General features: G+C 44.4%; 1 protein-coding gene across 2 annotated transcripts in view; it reads left to right on the top strand.

Moving 5' to 3' along the window:
- Window positions 1-309: 309 nt before the first annotated feature.
- The window catches only part of TMEM263 (transmembrane protein 263), a 40,456-nt gene continuing 20,353 nt past the window's right edge, over window positions 310-20,412 (top strand). For both annotated transcript variants that reach the window (XM_040345207.1, XM_040345206.1), the window contains exon 1: window positions 310-443. The gene's annotated coding sequence lies outside the window, so the exon portion shown is untranslated. The remainder of the gene's footprint in view (window positions 444-20,412) is intronic.

Raw genomic sequence — 20,412 nt, 5'->3', positions numbered from 1 at the left:
CAGTGGGTATGTGGAACTTCTGAGGGACTGGCCAGCACAGGTACAGGAGGTATGGGCAGTGCACTTCTCAGGAACTGGCAGTGTAGTTACAGTGAGTATGGACACTTCTCAAGGACTGGCAGTGTAGGTACAGTGGGTATGGGCACTTCTGAGGGGACTGGCTGTACATGTTGTCAGTGCCTCAGCTCTCAGCTGCCCCCTCCACCATCACAGAGGAGAATTTAGAAACATCTGGGAGATTCCACGTCACTGCTCCCTGAGCTCTGCGCTGATTGGCCGATCTGTAGGGCAGTCGCAATTGGCCTGAGCGGAAGGATGCGTCAGGCGCCACGTCCTGCAGCAGCCGTAGATTGAAGTGTGAGCCAGCAGAGCGGCGGAGGAAGATCCGTCCACCGGAGCTGTGATACGGCCAGTTATTCGGGAGAGAGGCGGGAGCGGAGCCGGTGAGTTCGGGCAGAGGGGGCACGGCCTGGGAGGGGTGATGGAGGCGCACAGGTAGCAAGCAGCAAGGACTGCATGATGGACGCACAGGGACTGTGCCATGGACTGGTGCCAAAAGATGCTCCGTAGGGACCATGAGCTGTTCTGTCAGGGACTTGGTGACAGACTGAAGCTGATAGGGACTGTATGCTGGGCCACTGCCCAGCTGATGGACCTGTACCGGGGACTGTAGGGATCAGTATTGGGACCTTTGTGATGAGCTGATTCCAAATGGATGAGACCCTATGGGACTGTGTCATGGACTGCTGCAAGCAGATGCATTTGCTATGGACTTCAGATGAGCTATGGGGGTCCTTTAGGATGAAGTAGGGACAGTGACCATTCCCAGCACAGAGCAATGAGTGCTAACAGACACTGGTATGGTGGTAGTATAGGGAATAGTAGGGAATGTGCTCAACCATCCCAAAACTCATAGGGACTGTGCGCTGGACTTGCAAACTTGATGATGTGTGTTCTATAGGATGGAAGGCAGTGTATGGAGGACTGGTCTAGGTGAGTGAAGTCACATGACCGCCCGGGGTAAACCTGTGTATGATGGCCATTGCAAGCAGATTCACCAATATGTGTGATGGACCGTCCATTCTCTACTGGTGAGGACTGGAATGTGGGTTCTAGGAATCCTGTTTTAGGTCTGCAGGTTGTTAGAAATTATATTGTATTTTGTGTAGGTAAAAATGAAAGCCGAGGGTCCCAGATAAGGGTTCATTAAAACTTTAGACCACATCTGTGCTACACTGTGATATATGTAGGGACCCTGAGATAGGCCAGTCCCCAAGGTGGGTAGTTGCTGGAGTAGTGTGGAACAACCTTTCCCAACCAGTGCTTCTTCAGCGGTTACTAGGGTTGCATGGAGCCATTTCCCCCTTGGATAAGTAACCACTAACGCCAACTAACGTTTTAGCTATCTGTAGGGAGGTCATTCTCCGTCTGTATCACCAATGTAAGGAACATTCTTTCTCTCTGAACCACTAGTGTATGGAGCTTCCCCCAGCCCCCATCCCCCCTTTGACCCCGCCACGTAAAGGAGGTCCTTCTCTCTACCGTTGACCCCGCCAGCGTAAAGAGGTCCTTCTCTCTACCGTTGACCCCGCCAGCGGTAAGGAGGTCCTTCTCTCTAACCGTTGACCCCGCCAGCGTAAAGGAGGTCCTTCTCTCTACCGTTGACCCCGCCAGCGTAAAGGAGGTCCTTCTCTCTACCGTTGACCCCGCCAGCGTAAAGGAGGTCCTTCTCTCTACCGTTGACCCCGCCAGCGTAAAGGAGGTCCTTCTCTCTAACCGTTGACCCCGCCAGCGTAAAGGAGGTCTTCTCTCTACCGTTGACCCCGCCAGCGTAAAGGAGGTCCTTCTCTCTACCGTAGACCCCCGCCAGCGTAAAGGAGGTCCTTCCTCTCTACCTTTGACCCCGCCAACGTAAAGGAGGTCCTTCTCTCTACCGTTGACCCCGCCAACGTAAAGGAGGTCCTTCTCTCTACCGTTGACCCCCGTCAGCGTAAAGGAGGTCCTTCTCTCTACCGTTGACCCCCGTCAGCGTAAAGGAGGTCCCTTCTCTCTACCGTTGACCCCCGTCAGCGTTAAAGGAGGTCCTTCTCTCTACCGTTGACCCCGTCAGCCGTAAAGGAGGTCCTTCTCTCTACCGTTGACCCAGCCCCCCCCCCGCCCCAGCTAAGGAGGTCCTTCTCTCTACCGTTGACCCCCGCCAGCGTAAGGAGGTCCTTCTCTCTACCGTTGACCCCCGCCAGCGTAAAAGGAGGTCCTTCTCTCTACCGTTGACCCCCGCCAGCGTAAAGGAGGTCCTTCTCTCTACCGTTGACCCCCGCCAATGTAAGGAGCATCCGTCTCAGTATCAGTAGTATAAGTATTTTTTTTTGTTTTTGTTCTGTCTCTAAACACCTGTGTGTGCATGGATACATGGGTTAACATGCAGGGGCATTTAGAGGCAGAAAAAAATAACACCAGATGCCCAAACAGCCTGAGTAAAAAGTGTGCATGCGGCCTTAATATGTTGGCCTGTTCAGTTCTATTTATATTTTAGAGGTAGATATAAATATTAGCTGTCCTGAACATTAATTCTAGGGTTCTTCTGTGTTGAAAAGGATGAGAGAGATTGGTTGTAGTAGAGGCGTATCAGAAGCTGTGAGAAGTGACCGTATTATAGACTACGTGGTGGACCAGTACTATTTTTGCTCGCTCCTCCCATCTAGAAGGGCTGCTAAATTTAGAAGCTGTCCATTTTCTGGTTTGATTTTCACTAGTTGGTTAAGGTGGAACCCCCTTTAAGAAGTTACCTGAAAGCCTTTGACTTTTCAGCAGCAGCTAACATTTTGTAGAGGATGTTTTTTTGGTGGGCGGGGGCAAGGGTTATTGGGTATGTGGTGGACTGATCCCTGTGTGGTGACAATAAGGGCCTTTTTGTGCTTTGGTCCTGGTAAGGGCAACAGTGGTGACTGTAGAAGACCCAGTTCTGACGGATATTAGCATTGTGTTTTACCTTTCCAAGTAGTAACAGTAATGAAGATATTAAAGAGGAACTGCAGTCTGCTCACATAATCTTGTAATAACATCTCTGCCATTCTGAAGCTTCCCTGCAAACACTTTGCATATTTTATATATACTGTGATTCTGTACTTGCCAAATATGCTGCAGAAATCTCCCTTTACTAAGTCTGGCTGCAGCCATTTTAACTGTGGGCAGCTGAAGCTGCTACCTGTTCACTTCCTTGATTTACACATAGGCACACCTCCAGCTCTGCAGCTCTCATTGGCCCTCTTATGACTCATCCCCCCTCCCTGACGAGAGAATGTTGTCATAAGCCTAGCTAATGACCAGACAAGAAACAGGAAGTGGGCTGTATAAGGTAATTACTGGCAGAAAAAAAATGTTTTACGATCCAAAGTTAAAACAAGGGCAGAATATTTAATAGATGGAAAGTTTAAAAAATAACTGAAGGCCCGCTTTTAAGATAGTTTCCTGAAGACGGTTCCGTAGTGGTGCTTTGGGCCCCATATAGTTGGCAGATGTGAATAATCACAGTAGGGACTGGTTCCAATGGACAGCATGGTGACTTTGTGATGAACTTGCTCCAGTATTTTATATATTACAGGTATTTATGACGCCAACAATTTTTTTGCATCGTTCTACACACTGTACATTTACATTAGTCCCTGCCCTCAAGGATCTTGCAGGCTAAGTCACGAACAAACAAAAGATTTCCCTGCCAGCCTGCAAAACAACCAAATTGACCGAACCGTTTACATTTAAAAATAGAGGGTTTTGTTTGCACACATTTGCAAATATATTCGTAAGCTGCAGTGTCCACGCCAAGGGACCTTTTGTATATACTAATGTCCTAACTCCGAATTTTCAGAGCCTCCATAGTAGGTGCACATATAAGACTGGATAGATTAAAGGGGTTGTAAAGGTTAGTTTTTTTATTTTCTAAATAGGTTCCTTTAAGCTAGTGCATTGTTGGTTCACTTACCTTTTCCTTAGATTTCCCTTCTAAATGTTTTTTTTCCTTTGTCTGAATGTCTCACTTCCTGTTCCTCTTCAGTAAGCTGTTCTGGCTGACTAACCCCCCCCCCCCGCCAGATGATGGGGGCAAGCTTACTGAGGAGAAACGGGAAGTGACAAATTCAGACAAAGAAAAAAAAAAAAAACATTTAGAAGGGAAATCGAAGGAAAAGGTAAGTGAACCAACAATGCACTATTTTAAAGGAACCTATTTAGAAAATAAAAAACAAACCTTTACAACCACTTTAAGGGCCGGTATGCCTGGAGGGGGAGCCCAACGCTCCTTAACCATTTAAGGACCGCCTCCTGCACATATACGTCGGCAGAATGGCACGGCTGGGCACAAGCACGTACAGGTACGTCCTCTTTAAGTGCACAGCCGTGGGTCACGGGCGCGCGCCCAGGTCCGAAGCTCCGTGACCGCGGGACCCGCGGACCCGATCGCCGCTGGAGTCCCGCGATCGGTCCCCGGACCTGAAGAACGTGGAGAGCTGTGTGTAAACACAGCTTCCCCGTTCTTCACTGTGGCGCCGTCATTGATCGAGTCATCCCTTTTATAGGGAAACACAATCAATGACGTCACACCTACAGCCACACCCCCTACAGTTAGAAACACAAATAAGGTCACACTTAACCCCTTCAGCGCCCCCTTGTTACATAGTTACATAGTTAGTCAGGCTGAAAAAAGACACAAGTCCATCCAGTTCAACCACAAAAAAATAAACAAAATAAAAAACACAGTACAATCCCATACACCCAACTCCATACCCACAGTTGATCCAGAGGAAGGCAAAAAACCCCAGCAGAGCATGATCCAATTTGCTACAGCAGGGGAAAAAATTCCTTCCTGATCCCCCGAGAGGCAATCGGATTTACCCTGGATCAACTTTACCTACAAATCTTAGTACTCAGTTATTTTATGTACATTTAGGAAATAATCCAGGCCTTTCTTAAAGCAATCTACTGAGCTGGCCAGAACCACCTCTGGAGGGAGTCTGTTCTATATTTTCACAGCTCTTACTGTGAAAAAACCTTTCCGTATTTGGAGGTGAAATCTCTTTTCCTCTAGACGTAAAGAGTGCCCCCTTGTCCTCTGTGTTGACCGTAAAGTGAATAACTCAACACCAAGTTCACTGTATGGACCTCTTATATACAGTATTTGTACATGTTGATCATATCCCCCCTAATTCTCCTCTTAAGAGTGAATAAATTCAGTTCCTCTAATCTTTCCTCATAGCTGAGCTCCTTCATGCCTCTTATCAGTTTGGTTGCTCTTCTCTGCACTTTCTCCAGTTCTCCGATATCCTTTTTGAGAACTGGGGCCCAAAACTGAACTGCATATTCCAGATGAGGTCTTACTAATGATTTATATCTCTGTCTCTGGAGTCCATACCTCTCTTAATACAAGAAAGGACTTTGCTCGCTTTGGAAACCGCAGCTTGGTTAACTCCCAAACTGCAATTGTCATTTTCACAGTAAACAATGCATTTTTAGTGCATTTTTTGCTGTGAAAATGACAATGGTCCCAAAAATGTGTCAAAATTGTCCGAAGTGTCCGCCATAATGTCGCAGTCATGGAAAAAAACGCTGATCGCCGCCATTGGTAGTAAAAAATTTATTTTTTTATAAAAATGCAATAAAACTATCCCCTATTTTGTAAACGCTATACATTTTGCGCAAACCAATCGATAAACGCTTATTGCGATTTTTTTTTTTTTTTTTTTTTACCAAAAATAGGTAGAAGAATACGTATCGGCCTAAACTGAGAATTTTTTTTTATATGTTTTTGGGGGATATTTATTATAGTAAAAAATATATATATATTTTTTTTTTCAAAATTGTCGCTCTTTTTGTTTATAGCGCAAAAAATAAAAACCGCAGAGGTGATCAAATACCACCAAAAGAAAGCTCTATTTGTGGGGAAAAAAAGCTATAGCTGTCTTTTGCAGCAAAGTGCACATGGAAGGAGCGATGCACATCATAGAGAAGATTTCCCAGCACACTAACCAGCCAACCTGAAAAAAAACAAAAATAATTGGTCCTGTCTAACAGTTTATGTTAAAAACAGAGGGTTTTGTTTATACACACTTGCCAATATATGCATAAGACACAGTGCTCACTCCAAGGGACCTCTGTATAGTGCGGTCCTAACTCCTATATTTCCAGAGATTCCATAGTAGGAGCACATATAAAAATGGATAGGCCTGGAGGGAGCCCACCCCTCCTTAAAGGCACAGTCTATGGTCTCTATCTCATTTGTACACACACACACACACACACACACACACACACACACACACACACACACACACACACACACACACACACACACACACACACACACACACACACACACACACACACACACACACACAGCACCAATTAGAAAATTGGCCAATTATCCTACCAAGCATGTCTTTGGAGTGTGAAAGGAAAACCTGAATACCCAGAGGAAACCTATGTAATCACAGGGAGACCATGCAAATTACATGCAGGTAGTGTCCTGGTTGGGATTCAAGCTGAGAACCCCAGTGAAGTGGTTAGAACTTATCGTCAAGCCTCCATCTCACTATTAAAACCCTTGACTCATTGCCCTGAGAGTTCTGCAATTCAGACCCTTCACCCAGCGCTGCAAGGCAGAAGTACTTCTAAGTAGGGCCGCAACTAACAATTATTTTCATAATCGGTTAGTTGGCCTATTTATTGTTTTGATTCCTTGGCTAATAACTTTAAATCATACACCACATTTCTTTTTTTTAATGTGTAAAGTATATATATATATATATATATATATATATATATATATATATATATATATATAGCAATTTTATTCTTAAATATAAATAACCAGCTATATGGTTAGGGAGCAAAATCTCTAATCCACTCTGAGAATGACAGAAGAGAGATACTGTATATATTATCAGAGGTTAAATCTGGTAAATATCAGACTCAGATTTTTTTATTTATTTTGTATTATTTAAAGAAATAACAAAAAAAAAAATGTACCGTATTTATTCGAGTATAACGCGCACCCCGTGTATAACGCGCACCCCCTAATTTTCGATTAAAAATCGGTATACAATCATTAAAATTGACAAAAATCATTTATTGACAATGTAAACTGGTATAAACACAATACTGAAATAAAATTACTGGTAACAATATTTATTTAAAATGCTTCAAAGTCAGATTCATCAGATACACAAAAGAGTTGTTCCCATTCTTCTCGAGTTAATTTTTATTACACTGCCCCCCCACATTACAATCCGATTAAGGCTATTATTATTTTTTTGATGCTGTACATACCGGTACCTTTGTACAGCATATTCACTTGTGCATCCGGGTTGCGAGTCCCGCGGGAGTGGGCGTTCCTAACATGTCTGTGATTGAGGTTTTAGCCCAAAACGAGCTCCCCCCCCGTCGCGTAAGCCGCGTCACGGTTGGCGAAAGAAGCCGAACAGCGAGTCGGCGCTATACTGCGCATCGCCGTTCGGCTCCTTTCGCCAATCGTGACGAGGGTTGCGCGACGGGGGGGGGGGGGGCTCGTTTTTGGGCAAAACGTCAATCACAGACATGTCAGGAACGCCCACTCCCGCGGGACTCGCAGCCCGGATGCACGGGTGAATATGCTGTACAAAAGGTATGTACAGCATCAAAAAAATAATAGCCTTAAGCGGTAGCGGCGGTGGCGGGGGGGGGGGGGGCAAGGTGATACAAAAGTATAACATTGCACCCGGGGACTGACAGAAAAATGGTATCGGGACAACCGCAATGCTTACCAAAAGCAATGCTTACCGTTACGGGCGAGGAACTGAAGCGGCGACTATACAGTAAGGAATTCTCACCCCCAGTTCGGGCCGCCCACTGTACGCGACGTGGGGACGTTTTTTTTTTTCTTCACCCTCGCGTACAGTGAGCGGCTGCAGCCCAGGAGCAGTGCGAACTCACAATTCGCCTGCCCCCTTAATGGACCGGCCACCACTGAGTCCTCGTGTATAACGCGCACCCAAACTTTGGATTTTTTTTTGGGTATAAAATTTTGCGCGTTATACACGAATAAATATGGTAAATACGATTTTGCCGATTTTTTTTTTTTTTTTCTTTTCACACACACAGAACTGTAATATACTAAATGCTGGCCATACAGAAACAATGTCTTCCTTCAAAAAAGTCATTTTAAGAACGTTCGTTAGTTTTTCTAATAGTTAGTGGGGTCAAATCGATGTTCTTTTCGATCAGTGATGGGAAAATTCGAAGGAGCAGAATAGAAAAACTTGTGAACGTGTACTATAGGAAACCATGTTAAATGGAACTGTAATGCGTTTCTGCAAAATGCATGGGTGTGAGCCAGGCCTAAGGCCCCTTTCACATTGGGACGTTTTTCATGCGGTACAGCGCTAAAAATAGCGCTGCTATACCGCATGAAAAATCATGCCCTGTACTCTTCAATGTGAAAGCCCGAAGGCTTTCACACTGAAGCGGCGCGCTAGCAGGAACGCTCCAAAAGTCCTGCTAGCCGCTTCTTTACCGCGGTATAGGAGCGGTGTGTTCACCGCTCCTATACCGCGCCTTCCCATTGAAATCAATGGGAAAGCGCGGTAATACTGCCGCAACGCGGGCGGTATTAACCCTTTTTCGGCCGCTAGCGGGGGTTAAAACCTCACCGCTAGCGGCCGAATATCGCGGTAAAAACGATGGTATAGCCGCACTACAAATAGCGCGGCTATACCGTCACCGCGGCTGACGCTTCAGTGTGAAGCCAGCCTAAGACGGTTAGTAGTAGCAGCCGCATACTTTTTTTTTGTATAATCTGTCATAACGGGGTTAAAAAAAACTAAAAAAAAAAAAAAAAAAAAATGTTTAGTTTTTTTAACCCCGTTATGACAGATTATACAAAAAAAAAAAAAAAAAAAGTATGCGGCTGCTACTACTAACCGTCTTAGGCTGGCTTCACACTGAAGCGTCAGCCGCGGTGACGGTATAGCCGCGCTATTTGTAGTGCGGCTATACCATCGTTTTTACCGCGATATTCGGCCGCTAGCGGTGAGGTTTTAACCCCCGCTAGCGGCCGAAAAAGGGTTAATACCGCCCGCGTTGCGGCAGTATTACAGCGGTATTACCGCGATTTCCCATTGATTTCAATGGGAAGGCGCGGTATAGGAGCGGTGAACACACCGCTCCTATACCGCGGTAAAGAAGCGGCTAGCAGGACTTTTGGAGCGTTCCTGCTAGCGCGCCGCTTCAGTGTGAAAGCCTTCGTTTTATAGTACTAAAAGATAAAGCCGATAATTGCTACTATAAGGGGTTCATTTATACTGTGAAAAGTAATACAATTATATATGTATGTATTAATAATAAATACACCCAGAAGTAGGATATATGGGCATTATAACCAGGAGTCAGATGTGAAGCTATATGAAGGGAGATAGAAATCGTTTACATTAAAGGGGTTGTAAAGGGAAAAAAAAAATCCATAATAAGCATCCTTTACCTGCAGACATTCCTCTATTTACTTCCTCATTGTTTGTTTTTGCTCAGAAGTTGCTCTATTTCTTCTGTTTTGTTCACTTCCTGCTTGTCTGATTTTACTGACCACCGTGATGGGAGGCTTTACTGCGGTGGTTGGTGATGTGCTCACCCCCTCCTGGGAACTACATCTGTGTGGCAGGACGCTCTCTACGTGTTAGAGATTTCAAGGAGGTGTGAATTACTGGGCGTGCCGCAATGCATACTGGGAAATGTAGTTCTTGCATGAACGAGCGCCGCAAACCAGGAAGTGAATGAGAGAACAGAAACTAGAATGCCGGAGGTGATATAGATGAAGGAATTTAATAGGTATTTACTAGTTTTTTAACAGAATCATTACACTATTCTGCCTGTCTACCTTGCAGACATTAATTTTAGGCAATTTTTTTTCCTTTAACCACTTAACGACAGCCCACTGTATATATACGTCCTATTTTTAAAGCTGAATATCTCGGTAACGGCAGCAGCTGCTGCCAGAACCGGGATATCCACCTTTACAGTGGGCTGCCGTGTAAACGATAACGGCGGTCTCCGCGGCGGATTCGCCGCGAGATCGCCGTTATCGGTGGCGGGAGAGGGCCCCCCCCCTCCCGCCGCTTTTCCGCGCCCTCCGCCGCTTACCGGAGCCGTCGGTAGCGGCGGAGGAGATCCGATGCTGCCGCCTGGAGAGTGAGGACTTGAGTGAGGGCAAGATGGCCCCCACCCGTCCTCATAGCTCTGCTGGGCGGAAGTGACGTCAAAACGTCAGTCCCGCCCAGCGTCTTAAAGAGACAATTTTTTTGTTGTCATTTTTTTAAATGACAAATTTTCCTTTTTTTTTTTTTTTTTTTCTTGCATTTAAGCCTAAATATGAGATCTGAGGTCTTTTTGACCCCAGATCTCATATATAAGAGGACCTGTCATGCTTTTTTCTATTACAAGGGATGTTTACATTCCTTGTAATAGAAATAAAAGTGATCATTTTTTTTTTTTTTTTTTTTATTTCAGTGTAAAAAATAATAAAATTAATAAAAATAAATAAGAAAACAAAAAAAAAATGTTTTAAAGCGCCCCGTCCCGACGAGCTCGCTCGCAGAAGCGAACGCATACGCGAGTAGCGCCGCCATATGAAAACGGTATTCAAACTACACAAGTGAGATATCGCCGCGATCGCTAGAGCGAGAGCAATAATTATAGCCCTAGAGCTACTCTGTAGCTCAAAAAATGCAACCTATAGAATTTTTTAAACGTCGCCTATCAAGATTTTTAAGGGTAAAAGTTTGACGCCATGCCACGAGCGGGCGCAATTTTAAAGCGTGACATGTTGGGTATCATTTTACTCGACGTAACATTATCTTTCACAATATATAAAAAAATTGGGCCAAATTTATTGTTGTCTAATTTTTAATTCAAAAAAGTTAATTTTTTCCAAAAAAAGTGCGCTTGTAAGACCGCTGCGAAAATACGGTGTGACAAAAAGTATTGCGATGACCGCCATTTTATTCTCTAGGGTGTTAGAAAAAAATATATATATGATTTTTGGGGGTTTTAAGTAATTTTCTAGCAAAAAAAAACTGTTTTAGTCTTGTAAATCCCGAATCTGAAAAACAGGCTCGGGGCTTAAGTGGTTAAAGTAGTACTAAAAGCTGAGACTTTTTTTTTTTTTTCCCCCATCATGTATATAATCCTTTTATATTTATTGCACAATACTGGTAAACTTTTACTTTAAATGTAATTGTAATGCCTTCTATTACGTCCAGTCTATCAGCCTCCACCTTTTCTGGGTTCAGATGCTGATGTCTTTGTGGACGGTGCAGCTCTTGTTCTGGTCGGACGTCATGACATCCTCTGCCTCTAGGGGGCGCGCACCGCCACATCACTTGGGTACAGGTGCGCGTGCCCGGCGGCCGCGAGAGGTGTGTTCCCATACAGAGGCACACTGATCGGTCTCCTCCCCTTGTAAATCTCCTCCCCCTACAGTTAGTCATTCTCTAGGGCATGCATTTAACCCCTTCCTCGCTCCCTAGTTTTAACCCCCCCCTTCCCTGCCAGTTACATTTACGCAGTAATCCATGCATTTTTATAGCACTGATCGCTGTATAAATGTGAATGATCCCAAAATGGTGTCAAAAGTGTCCGTTCTGTCTGCCGCAGTATTGCAGTCACGATAAAAATCTCAGATTGCCTTCATGACTAGTAATAAAAAAAAAAAAAAATGCCATAATTCTATCCCCTATTTTGTAGACGTTATAACTTTTGCGCAAACCAATCAATATACACTTATTGCGTGTTTTTTTTTTTTCTTCTTATTTTTGGTAAAAAAAAATAGAATATATATCGGCCTAAACTGAGGGGGAAATTTTTTTTTTTTTTTCCGTTTTATAGCACAATTACCGTAATAAAAACCGCAGAGGTGATCAAATACCACCAAAAGAAAGCTCTATTTGTGGGGGGGGGAAATTTAATTTGGGTACAGTGTTGCATGATCGCGCAATTGTCATTCAAAGGCAGGAAGGTGGTTTAAGTGCCCTGTGTTGAGGAGGTTAAAGTATTTTTTTAAACAACAAACGTGTTATACTTATCTGCTCTGTAATGTTTTTTGCACAGAGCAGCCATGATTCTCCTCTTCTAGGGTTCCTCACTGACGCTTCTGGCTCCTCCTGCATTCAGAGTGCCCCAAGCTGCAAAATATAAGGCCGCTTTCACACTGGGGCACGGGCTGTGTTGACGGTAAAGCGCTGCTATTTTTAGCGGCACTTTACCGTCGTTTTTGTGGAGGTATTCGGCCCATAGCGGGATGCTTTTAACCCCCGCTAGCGGCTGAAAATGGGGTTAAAACCACATGTAAATAGGCGCTTTGCTATACACCACTCCAAAGATGCTGCTTGCAGGACATTTTTTAACATCCTTGCCAGAACATCGCCTCAGTGTGAAAGCACTCAGGTACGCTGAGACTGCAGGGGAGCCGTTTTTTAGGTGCTATTTTTAGCCCAAAAACACCCCAGTGTGAAAGGGGTCTTGTATAGAGTGCCCCTATAGCAAGGTAAAAAAACTTCTGACTTTCGAACCACTCACTTCCTGCCCAGGACTACATGTCCCATGAGGCATTGCTTCTCACACAATCACAAGTTCTCAGGCACTTGCTGACATGGATGGACAGTGTACTGAGCTGTATGTGTGCTTCACTGTATTTCCCGATATGTAAATCTATAATGCATTCTGTATGCAGGTCAACTAATCGGCTGGCCAATTGATTTATAAAAATAGTTGACAACCATTTTCGTAATCGATTAGTTGTTTCAGCCTTACTTCTAAGCCACCATGCTGCCAGTGTGTTTAGTCACGGAGACCGTGCAAAGGAGTTATGTGGCTGGCTATTACTAGTGGACATCAACGCACACTTTGTAGTGGAAAAACTTAGACAGAAATACCAATGGTGACAATCTGGATACTTGGTGACCTGTCTCAGTAGAGGTAGCTACAAGGCCTTGAGAGTTTGTGGCGGACTCTAATATTGATATGTAAGAAAATGAAATTCTTTAGGAAGGAGTTCTATTGGGATCCCCCTGTAGTCCAAGATGTAGACCTTGTATGAACTAGGGCAAGTCTTTACAATATGGTTCATCTGTCTTTAAACTGGTTTTAGAAAGTCGTGTACAGTCTAGATGACTAGCTTCACTGATGGGTCCATCCAGTATACTTGTCTGAACCCCAGGATAAACAATCAGTCTAAATCGTGTGCTTTGTGTATATATTCCACATCTGTGAAGTATACAGGAGCTTCCTATAAAAAGACCGGTCACTGCTCCTCCTTCCTTGTGCGGGGTGACAAACAAGACCAGTCACTAGGGTTGCCACCTCATCCCTTTAAAACAGAACACATATTAATTACACAGGTTCTGTGGCTAATTAAGGTGGTAATTAGACTCATTTGGTGCCTTACCTGCATTAAATTAGCCACAGAACCTGTGTAATTCATATGTGTTCTGTTTTAAAGGGATGAGGTGGCAACCCTAGTGACTGGTCTTGTTTGTTCCCCCTCATGTAGTTTTCTGCTGACAGCTGTAGTGGGTGGAGCCTGCTGGGTCCCTCCCACAGCTCTGCTCTGTTTGCTGGCTATGTACAGCACAGTGAATTTGTCATGGCTGCATTACCAAGGTGATAGCTGAGACACTGTACTCAAACCAAATTGTCCCTTTTTTGGGGGGAAAAGGTCTTCTTTTTGTGGTATTTAATCACCTCTGCGGCTTTTTTTTTTTTGCGCTATAAACAAAAAAGACTGACCATTTAAAAAAAAAAGGCCCCCTTTTATTTTTTTTATTATTTTGCTCTATTAAATATCCCCCAAAAATATATACAAAAACAAATTTCCTTCCCAGTTTAGGCCGATATGTATTCTACATATTTTTGGTAAAAAAAAATAATATATATATTCGTGATTGCGGCAGTCAGATCGGAGACTTGTTTTTTTTTATTTTGGGGGGGGGGGGGGCATTGACATTTTATACAGCAATCGGAGCTAAAAAATAGCCACTGATTACTGTATAAATGTCACAAACAGGGCAGGGGTTAAATGTGTGTTCTAGGGATTGTTTCTAACTGGGGGAGGAGACTGATCGTTGTTGCTAAGCAGTAGGAACAACAGATCAGTCTCCTCACCCCTGACAGAACGAAGATCTGTCTGTTTACATTGACAGGTCTCCGTTTCGTCCTCGGGTGCAATCGCAGGTAGCCGGCGGCCATGCGCATTGGCTCCTATGTCACTCGGCGCGCATGTGCCCCCTATACTCTTTAACGTGCCCGCTGTGCAGCTACAGCAATTTGCGCAGGAGTGCCATTCTGCTTCCGTCAATCGAGGGGCGGTTGGTAAGTGGTTAAAGCTGATCTCTGGACAAAATTGAATTTCTGCCTGCATGTAGCACATATATTATCATCTTGTGCCTTGTAATCCTATTGCTCAGAAATCGACTTTCAATGCTCCCCTGTGTCTCATTATTCGCACTCGCATGATCACCTCGTTGTGATCCTAACAGGGGGGGTGTCTATTAAAATAATCCCTTTTCCTTCCCACCTATGTTGGCTCTGCCCATCTATGCCTAATTTTAAAATGCTGTGGGGGTGGTGACAGGAAATGAGAACTCCCCCCAGACACATCCCACAGAACCACCCAGTATTATAGTATAATATTATAGCAAATGCCCCTATTCATCCATGTCTCCATACTTTATTTTTAAGAAATCACCTTGAAAAACACCCCCTTGCATCTTGAGTAAGGGCAAATGATTCATGTAGCATTTACTTCCTGGAATCCATCTGCCCCTAGCTCAGGCATGCATTCAGAAGAGTATCCTCCCCTTCTGAGATGTATAACATCCTAGATTGTAAGCTCTAATCAGCAGGGCCCTCTGATTCATCCTGTATTGAATTTTAATTTGTATTGTAACTACAGTTTGCCCCAACGTTGTAAAGCTCCGCACAATCTGTTGGTGCTATATAAATCCTGAATAATAAATAAAAATGACATTATTTGCCTAGACAAGAAACCAGGAAGTAACTGAAGAATAATAATAATTTTTTTTTTTTTTCCCTGCATCAAAAATGAATGGAAAGTAGGTTATATGGTTTTCAATGGCATAGTTCACACCAGTGCTTCCAGTTCCAGGGGAAAAAAGCAGAACATGCATTTTACCTGCACTGGAACACTGTTAAACGCACTGGAACGCACTTGTCATTTATCTAAGGTTAATAAAAAAGAGGGGTGAAAAACAAGCACTGGACTGCATTAAAAAAAAAAAATGCGTCAAAAACACGCATTCGAAAAAAGGACCTGGAACGCATCCAGATTGCATTTTCTATGGTGTGAACCGGCCCTAAGGGGCTGGTTCACACCACAAAAACTCACTCACTACTCGCCGATACCGATACTTTTTTTTAAATGTGTCCCCAAATGCAGCCATGTCCCCCCACAAATGCAGCCATGTCCCCCCCCCCCCCCATATGCAGCCACACTCCCCCTTGCTCGGGATTGGACAGATCACTGGGGGGGTGGGGGGGGGGCTGAGTATTCGGCCAGGCATCGGGGGCATTTGCGGGAGTACAAGTACTCCCGCAAACACTTGGTATCGGTACCGATACTACCGGTAGTATCGGGACAACCCTACCGATTACCGATACTTTTTTTTAAGTGTCATGTGACAGTATTTTTTTTTACAATATTTTTTTTTTTTTTTTTTACAGTGTTTTTTTAGGAGGGGGGTGGATTGTCAGTATTTTTTTAAAAAAATATTTATTGCAATTTTTTTTTTTTTTTTTTTTTTTATCAGCCCTGTTGGGGGTCTTTGGAGAGATATCAGGGGTCTTAACAGACCTCTGACATCTCCCCTTTAAGACAGAGAAAGGGACTAAGGACACATATTCCCCAGTCCCTTTCTCTGCAGCCTCAGCTGAAATGAATGGAGGGAAGCTCCTCTCCATTCATAAACTGAAGCATCGTAAACACAGATTACGATGCTCAGTTATGTGAATGGACAGAGTCGGTGATAACTGACTGTCCATTCGGAAAAGGTAGGAGCCGGGTTTAGCGGCTCCTACCTCCTCCGCTCTCCATCCTGACAGATTGAGGGGGGAGAGAGCACAGCACTGAACACGGGGGGGGGGGGGGGGGGGAAAGCACCGCACGGAACACGGGGGGGGGGGGGTTTAGAGCACCGCACGGAACGCAGGGGGGGGGAGAGCACCGCACGGAACGCAGGGGGGGGGGGGAACACAGCACGGAACACGGGGGGGGGGGGCGAAGAGCACCGCACGGAACACGGGGGAAAGACAACACAGCACGGGGGAAAGATAGCACGGGGGGAGAAGACTTGCAACTCCCCTGCCTGCCCAGGTATTGGCTGAGGCATCGGAGCATTTCCCCCCCCCCCCCCCCCGGGAAATGCTTGGTATCGGTCCCGATACTAGTATCGGTATCGGGACATCCCTAGTTTCTGCATGCGCGTTTTTAAAACAGTTTTGATGTGTTCCAGTGCGTTTTTTGGTGCGGTTTCGGATGCACTCCAGGTGCTTTTTTTTTTTTTTTTTTTTTTCACTATGGTAGGGTCCAGTGGGTTTTTGATACTTTTTACTGCGTTCCTGTATGTTGATTAGGATAGTGAAGTTACACTTTAAGGTCCCTTGCGGGTGCTGACCTCTCCCCGGTTCCTCCCGGGTGTGGGGTCTTTGGCTATCTTAATTGGCTGGCGCAGGATGATGTAACTCTGGTGCATGCATAAGGAAGTTATTAATTTCTGCACAGTGGCATGCTGGGAATGTTCTCTGAGTTGCACATGCACAGCTCAGAGTACATTTAGGACTGGGAACAGGCAGGTGAGCTTGTTTTCTTGCAGAGCAGACATGGCAGGTTTCTTCTCTGAAAAAGTGTCTGCTTGTTTGCAATGTTCTCATGTTTCCCTTTTTTAGTTTCTCTCCTAGTGAGAGGCAGCGTGTGTTTATCTAGGTGTGTGTCTATAGTGCCATCTGGGATGGCTGCTTTCTGTACTATCCTTTTTATATATGGCTAGGTTCCCTTTAATGAGTGTACTTGCGAGCATTTGTCATGATCCAAACTCCGTCCACCATGCTAGGCTTTGTAGAGGGGTTATTTCTGGATCTCGGGGGAGGGGGGATGTTCCTGCCACATGTATGCTGTGTGTTTAGGTAGAGGTAAATAGTTCCTCATCTCTGGGGATGACATGGAAGTGTTGCTGTAAAGCGTGGCAGAGCTTCCAGCCAGCCAGGGATCAGGTTTAAGTCTCTGCCACGTCACTGGATAGAAGAAAAGCCTCCCTGTGCTGGTGTGCTGGGCCGCCTCCCTTTCTACAGAGCTTTTGTTTAGCCCATGGCTTTAAAACATGATATTATCAGAATGCAGTGCTGGAAGCTGAGTGTAAACTTTGTCTACTGACTTCTGACTTACACAATAGCACCGCAGCATTCCCATTGTTGGATTGGAGCTTGCTCTGAGATATTACAGATGCCAGTTATTTTTAGTTGGTGGGAATCTTTAGAACTACTTGAGACAATTTGACTTTGTTATACTGCGTTTTTTTTTATTTATTGTACTTTTGATTACTTTTAGTGCAGTTTTAGGGATCATACAGACTCTGCATTGGGAGCCGTGCACCCGTCCCTGCGTACATGTCAAACTCGGATGTGTGAGTGAGTCCAGACAGCCGATGCATATCCATTCACTTGTATAGACTGCCTAGCTACACGCTAGTAGAAAAAGATACACATGGCCCTTCACACTATTCAGAGGGCTCATCCACGCAGGCGCAGAGCCCCTAGTGCCCAATTACTGTTGTGTTTTATTGCTCATGGTCCAATGTGTGTCATGGTCCCTCTAATAAAGGTTGTCTGTTTCCCTGTCAGCACTTTCAATGTTTTTTTTTTTTTTTTTTTACCACTTCAGCCCCGGAAGAATTTAGAGCACTTTTTGCATTTAGGCACTGAGTTGCTTTAACTGACAATTGCGCGGTCGTGCGACGTGGCTCCCAAACAAAATTGATGTTCTTTTTTCCCACAAATAGAGCTTTCTTTTGGTGGTATTTGATTACCTCTGCGGTTTTTATTTTTTGCTCTATAAACAAAAATAAAGCGATAATTTTGAAAAAAAAACAATTTTTTTTTTTACTTTTTGCTATAATATCCCCCATTTCCTCCGTTTAGGCCAATACGTATTCTTCTACATATTTTTGGTAAATTTTTTTTTGCAATAAGCGTATATTGATTTGTTTGCGCAAAAGTTATAGCATCTACAAAATAGGGGATAGTTTTATTGCATTTTTATTTTTTTACCAGTAATGGTGGCGATCTGCGATTTTTATTGTGACTGTGACATTGCGACTGACATATCGGACACTTTTGACACATTTTTGGGACCATTCACATTTATACAGCGATTGGTGCTATAAAACGGCACTGATTACTGTATAAATGTGACTGGCAGGGAAGGGGTTAACACTAGGGGCGCTGAATGGGTTAATATGTTCCCTAGTGTGTGATTCTAACTGTAGGGGGAGGGGACTCACAAGGGGAGGAGACACAGATCCACGGTCCTGCCGTGATTGCGGGCAATCGCGGGTGCCGGGCACCCGCACCAGGTCCTGTGCGCCCCCTAGACGGCCAGGAAGCCCTGACGTCCACCCAGGATAGGGGGATCCCATCTGTGGACGTTGTATGACTATAGGCGGGACCTGAAGTGGTTAATACATGATGTCCAATTTTTTTTTTTTTTTTTGCGTTTTAGTGCATTGGGAGGGCCTATAGAAGTAAATGGCAATGCACTTTTTTTTTTCAGTACAACCCAGCTTCTGCTTCACTTAAATCCCAAGTAATGTATCAGCCCTGCTGCACTTCCATTTCTTCAACTGTTTAAAGTCAGGGAGGTGTTTTGTAATCCAACAGGGGAGAAGCTTGTTAGGGCCGACAATAATGCTTAGAATTTTGGTGCGGCAAAGACAGTATTATTGTGTCACGATGGAAAGTTAGGAGCTCACTGGATTTCTGGCAGATCGGCAGGCGTGTTTTTTTTTCTGTACTTGCAACATTTTTAAAGGGATAACACAGGGGTAAACATGCATGTTCTATATATAAATGTATTTTTATTTATTTTTGTATAATGCATAATCCAAACAAATTATGTGTCCTTAAAATAGCAGCCAGGATAACATGAACAACTCCAATTACAGCTTGCTAGGACTTGATATTTCTTGATCTCTGTATTTACTTTAGCTACTATACCCATCGTGCTTTATTGGTCTGTGACTGAAGACATCAAATATACAAGGGGCTGGGGGAAAGGGGAGAAGGCGCAAGTTTACCACTAGTATATAGGTAGTTTTGTATAAGTACTTATAATTGATCACACACCCAGTTGGGGTTTGTTGCTGTAACCATGTAGTCATAACTAGAAAAAAGGGGGGAAAAACAAGGAAGGGGAGTGGCCTGAGAGGAGGCCTAAAAGAGGTTACTGGTAGCAACAAATAATGATCTAGAAAGTATTCTGATACAAAATGATTTATTATAGCATCAAAAATGAGTATAAAAAGTACAGTCTTAAACAAACAATATGAAAAAATGGAATCATTTAGGGAAAATGAATTGCCATAAACAAATATAACGGACAGGACTCACAGTAGACAACAGAAAATCACGACACTAGTCCAGACGTATATTGATTCAGTCACGAGTCACATGCACTACATGTAATCAATTAGTTAATTTGGCTATTTAAGGAAGAGAAAAGGGGACTACAACTTAATAAATCAGGGAAAAAGGTATATTATTGCCTGATGGCCCTATCTTAAAGCGGGGGTTCACCCTATCGACGGGAAATTTTTTTTTTTTTTTTTTTATTTTACCTTAAAATCAGGCATTGTAGCGCGAGCTACAGTATGCCTGTCACGAATTTTTTACCGCCGTACTCACCTTGTAGTCGTCCATCGTAGAATCCGGGGAATGGGCGTGCCTATGGAGACGGAGGATGATTGACGGCCGGCTCTGGCGCGTCACGCTTCTCCGGAAATAGCCGAAATAGGCTCGGTCTTCACGACGCGTGCGCATAGCCTGTGCGCAGGCGCCGTGAAGAGCCGAGACCTACTCCGGCTGTCTTCGGGGAGAGTGACGTGCCAGGGCCGGCCGTCAATCATCCTCCCTCTCCATAGGCACGCCCATTCCCCGCGGGAGCCGGAATCTACGATGGACGACTACAAGGTGAGTACGGGGTTAAAAAAATCGGGACAGGCATACTGTAGCTCGCGCTACAATGCCTGTCTCGATGGTAAAATGTGTCGGGGGGGGGGTGAACTACCGCTTTAATTCTGCCAATAAGTGCTTTTACTGGTGGCTGGACCCAAT

The sequence above is a fragment of the Rana temporaria genome, chromosome 3, assembly GCF_905171775.1.
Source record: "Rana temporaria chromosome 3, aRanTem1.1, whole genome shotgun sequence".
Classification (NCBI taxonomy): domain Eukaryota; kingdom Metazoa; phylum Chordata; class Amphibia; order Anura; family Ranidae; genus Rana; species Rana temporaria.
This window is presented reverse-complemented; position numbering and strand designations above follow the sequence as displayed.